At 40.0% G+C, this 5,445-nt stretch overlaps 1 long non-coding RNA gene across 1 annotated transcript; it reads right to left on the reverse strand.

Moving 5' to 3' along the window:
- Nucleotides 1-3,768: 3,768 nt before the first annotated feature.
- Nucleotides 3,769-4,758, reverse strand: LOC120858853. Its single transcript, XR_005719955.1, has 2 exons — nucleotides 4,706-4,758; nucleotides 3,769-4,031 (listed from the first exon to the last, which is right to left on the reverse strand). It is a non-coding gene; the product is annotated as an uncharacterized LOC120858853 (long non-coding RNA).
- Nucleotides 4,759-5,445: the final 687 nt, after the last annotated feature.

Below are 5,445 nucleotides of genomic sequence, written 5' to 3' on the forward strand. Positions count from 1 at the left end.
TGATGCCTCTCTAGGGCCGCGACTGTCCCCTTCCGACTCTGGCTGCCCTTGCCTGCCTGTCACCCGAGGGGGATGGGCAGCCTGCAGCCGACTAACTTTGGTCAGTCCTTTGTTCTGTGAGTGGGCCTGGCGGTGTCTTTGGTTAGGGCTTTTTGCTTGGTAGTTATCCCACAGTCTGGTTTGCTATCCCAAGCAAATGTATTTCCCTCAGATTGCCCTCGGGGCATTCAGGCCCAGTCCTTACTCTAAGCAATGCAGCCCACGCCTCCCTGCCCAGCCCCCACTTGCTAGTAGTGGGTGCAGGTGTCTGCGCTGCTTCTTTGCTGGGGGAGTTACCATTGGGCACGTGATCTGTGGATTTTAATGATTTATTTATTTTTCCTCCTGGTTATGTGCCCTCTGTGGTTCTAAGGCTCACCACAGACTCGCCAGTGAGAGTGTTTCCTGGTGTTTGGAAACCTCTCTCTTTTAAGACTCCCTTCCCAGGACACAGCCCAATCCCTACCTCTTTTGTCTCTCTTTTTGTCTTTTATATTTTTTCCTACCTCCTTTCGAAGACAATGGGCTGCTTTTCTGGGTGCCTGATGTCCTCTGCCAGCATTCGGAAGTTGTTTTGTGGAATTTACTCAGCGTTCAAATGTTCTTTTGATGAATTTGTGGGGGAGAAAGTGGTCTCCCCGCCCTATTCCTCTGCCATTTTAGGACCGCCTCCTAATTACAGTTTCTTAAAGGTTTCTTCTACTCCTCATATTGTCTGTTTCCTCTGAACTCTTTTACTCTTTCTTTACTTGAGCTTCATTTGACAGAGATTTTCCTCAAATGTCTGATGATTGTTTTCTGTTCACATGTCAGAGTTAGACACTAAGAAGATCAGAAAACTCTGTGTGCATGAAAAGAATTTTTGTAGAATCTTGTGCTTCACAGTAGGATGATTGAATGGCGTAATAGCTTGTTGAGACTTATCCAGGTGCTGTCTCTCAGATAGCCCTGAATCTTCAGAAGAATCTTCCGTCTCCTGTTTAGGAAGCATAATCCTCATACTGGCACTTTGGAGCTGGCCAGAGGTTGGATATCCTCCATTTATTATAATTTTTATTTATTTGTAAAGGTTTTTTTTTTTATATGCTTAGTCACTCAGCCATGTCTGACTCTTTGTGACCCCATGAACAGTAGCCCATCAGGCTTCTCTGTCCATGGGATTCTCCAGGCAAGAATACTGGAGTGGGTTGTCATTTCCTTCTCCATTTTTTAATGTAGACCATTTTTAAAGTCTTTATGGAGTTTGTTACAATATTGCTTCTGTCTTCTGTTTTGACTTTTTGGCCCTGAGGGCACGTGGGATCTTTTCTCCCCAGCCAGGGATCAAACCCATACCCTGTGCATTGGAAAGTCAAGTCTTAACCACTGGACCACCAGGGACATCCCATCTCCATTTATTTTATAGGCTTTCATTGACTGCCCAGTTTTTTTAATAGAATCTCACTTGTATCTTTTAATGTAACAGTTGTCCCCAAGTCTAGTGCCTTTCTGATTCAGTTTTCCTATAAAATAAACCTACTCTTTCCACTGCAATAAGAGAGGATATGAACCTGTTTCCTACCACGTGTCTCCCCACCATCATCACTCCTCTAATCTAATCTAATCTCACCAGGGTTCTGTAAGACCATCAGCTTACTTCTATTTGGTACCGCTGTCCCCACACTCAGATGTGCACAGCTAATGGAGTGTTATCTTTCTCCTTTCTGGTATATCACTAGCCAATCTGCCAGTTTCCCATCTGTATATATATTTACAGTCTGTATATATTATGGCTTTTAATTGTACTATATATTTTATCAAAGATGATATTGCATTTCTGTTTCTTTACTTGTTTTTGTTTAGACTTTGAGGAAAAAAGGATAGGAAATGTTTTACTATTAACCTATAAGTCACTCTCAGCTATATTTTAGGAAAGCAGTTGACCAATAGGCTAAGAAAGCAAAGCAAAATGGCTGCCTGACAAAGGTTTATAAACCAAGGCTCCTGTTCCCATCCTTCCACTCAAACAGCTCACACCAGGGTAACCAATGACTTCCAAGTTGCTGAAGTCAATGGACATTTTTCAGTCATTATCTTAACTTGCTTCTCGCTTCCCTGGTGGGTCAGAGGTTAAAGCATCTGCCGGCAATGTGGGAGACCTGGGTTCAATCCCTGGGTCAGGAAGATCCCCTGGAGAAGGAAATGGCAACCCACTCCAGTATTCTTGCCTGGAGAATCCCGTGGATGGAGGAGCCTGGTGGGCTACAATTTACGGGGTCGCAAAGAGTCGGACACTACTGAGCTACTTCACTTTCAGGAACAATAGGACATTTTGTCCTATTTAAACACTCTTTCTTTTGGCTCCATGATGCTGTATATACCTGTTTCATATCTAACTCTCTGATTGCTCTTATTTCTTTCATTTATCAAATATTTATTTAATAGTTATCAAATATTTATTTAATATTTATCAAATATTTATTTACTATTTATCAAATATTTCTTGAGTCCCTCCTATACACCAGCTGTTCTACTAGGAGTTTAGGATGTAATGATGAATACAAAATCCTGATTCTCACTATCTAGGAGTTAAAGCCTTGTATGTCCTTTGCAGATGCATCTGTTTACATTTAGCCATGAAATTATGAAGTTCCTCTAGTTTTGTTTTAGATTCTTTTCTCATTATATACTATCATCTTAGAAATTTTCATCCTTAAAAAAAAAAAAAAAAACAGTGACAGATATGTTAATCAACTTCATTATGGTAATCATTTCACTATGCATGTGTATATCAAATCATTATACCATACACTTTAATTCTATACAATACTTTTTATTGAACATTTTACAAACTTTTGTGTCATTCTTGCCCAATGAATATGTTAAATTACACAGTAAAGGGAGGAACAAAGGTCATTAATCAATTGACCTGGAAATAGAGATTTTCCTAGATTATCAAGGTGGGGGCTCAGATGTGGAAGCAAGGGGCAGCATGGTAGGTGTTGGTGACTCTGTGATATATTGTGAGAATCAGTCATCTTTTGCTGGCTTCAAAGACATAAGAGGGCTATGAAAAATGGGAAAGGAAATTGATTCTTCCAGCAAGTCTCCAGAAAGGAACTCAGCCCCGCCAACACATTGTCTTAAACTCAGTGAGATACCTTTCAGAATTGTGAGCTACAAAACTATAAAATAAGAGGTTTATATATTATTTTAATCTACTACGTTTGTGGTAATTTGTTATACTAGGAATGGAAACACCAATATATTTTCCATAGGCTCATTTCATACTTTGCTGTGGTCGGAAAGAGTTCGTGTCTGATTACAGAGTCCCTTGGAAGGCAAAAAGATCAAACCAGTCAATCCTAAAGGAAATCATCCCTGAATATTCACTGGAAGGACTGATGCTGAAGCTGAAACTCCAATACTTTGGCCACCTGATGTGAAGAGCTGACTCATTGGAAAGACCCTAATGCTGGGAAATATTGAGGATAGGCAGAGAAGGGGACAATGGAATGGGATGGTTGGATGACATCATCGACTCAATGGACGTGAGTCTGAGCAAACTGGGAGATAGTGAAGGACAGAAAATTCTGGCATGCTGCAGTCCATGGGGTTGCAAAGAGTTGGACACGACTCAGCAACTAAACAGCATAAAGTCTGTATCAGAGAGAAATAAAATGGTTACTGGTATGAAAACAAGGCAACTAAACAATATGCTGCCTCATAAAATAACCTCCCCCCTCAAAATTCAGTCAGTGCAGATGAACATTTATTGAGCCTGTTTTAAATGGGACATGTTTGAGAGATGCCTTTCTTCTGTCTGTGTATTGTCAATCCCTGCCACTCTGTTTATCCTCAAGTGGGTACATTCCGTGTCTGACTAGTCTTTTATAATTATCCAAGCTCCTATGATGGAATGGAAGTCTTGTTCAAAGTCTCAGAACCTTCTCGGAAAATTGTGGTTAATAGAGCAACAGTCACAGGTATGAGAATCTGCTTCATTTTCTAAACTGAAAAACAAAACAAACAAACAAAAAAAAAAAAACATGAGTTCCCAAGAGATAAGAACCTAGTGTTCAAAAGATCAGGCTCATCTTTCCAATTTCCCACTGTGACCATGGGCATGCGACTTAATTTCTTAAAGGTGTAAATTCCTTATTCTCCCTCCTCTTCTCTGAGCCTTAAGCAATATACCTGCACACTGTCCAGGTTTACATTTTACTACATGAAGAAATCACTTTAGAAATTTCCCAAAAAGCCAGAAGTGAGGAAGAGTATTAAAACGGGGACCTCTTAATTGAGAGCTTCTGGGTTGTATGACTTTTAATTGAATTATATATATTTATAAATCAGAAAATCTGATGCCTTTTCTCAGGCTGTCCCTTAAAAACATTCCATGGACTGGACTGGAATCCTCATATTAGAGAGACAGGAAATCTTGGAAAACTCAGAGGAGAGAACTTGTTTATCCTATGCCTATTCGATGACTGAAAATCCAGACAGTTAGACTTGGAAGGTAAACCTCAGAGAGGAAAGAAGCTGTCTTTCATCTCCATATTTAAATTACAGCTGATCTTAGCATCTTGAAAGTTTTAAATTGGAATCCTTTCCAAGTGGATTAATACCAGCATTGAAAATGGTATGAAATTCCTAAGGTATCAGAGACAAGAGAGAAGAAACTTACCAAAAAAAAACTGCATTGGACTTGTTCTTTCTTGTGGAGATACTGGGTCATCTGTAATTAAGAAATGGCTTTTATTCACTTTCAGTAAATATCATTCAGAGTGTAATTGTCATTCATCTCACAGCCTCAAGTAGCCCCCTAGGAAATGTAGGACTCCACTGAGAATGGCAGCAAAACCTCCCTCCTCCTAACTGCCGAGTCACTCTGCCATGCCTGAAGTCCTACCAGTGGAAATGAAGCACAACAGCGCTTCATGAGAAAGATTTGGTTAAAGGACTGGTCTCCACTGACACTTAGAAGTCCCTGAGAGTCACACATGACTGGTCATACCTTCATGTGAAGAAACATATTCTCTCTTCTCCCCCAAAAGTGGATTCAGCTAGTGAACATGATGCCTGGCTGAGAAGGGTATAGACATGGTAAGAGAACCTACCCCAGTCCCACTTCTTGAGTCTGTCCTGGAGTGCCTCCCAAGAAAAAAATCCCTCAAAGGCCAAGAAGAGCAAAAAAGAGAGGTCTTTGAACTTGCCTCTTGCTTCAGTCACAGGCTCTTCAGAATAACCAACCAGCAGTGACACCTTCTAGAAATAAAGGAGTAAATTTCCTATTTAAAAGGTTAAAATCTCCGTAGATTTACTCTTCCTATTAAAAACCAAAGCTTCTCAATATATACATGTATCAAATAATTGTTACACACCATAAGCTTATAAAATATTTTATGGCAATTATATCAATAAAAC

This window comes from Oryx dammah, unplaced genomic scaffold (assembly GCF_014754425.2).
Source record: "Oryx dammah isolate SB20612 unplaced genomic scaffold, SCBI_Odam_1.1 HiC_scaffold_29, whole genome shotgun sequence".
Lineage (NCBI taxonomy): Eukaryota > Metazoa > Chordata > Mammalia > Artiodactyla > Bovidae > Oryx > Oryx dammah.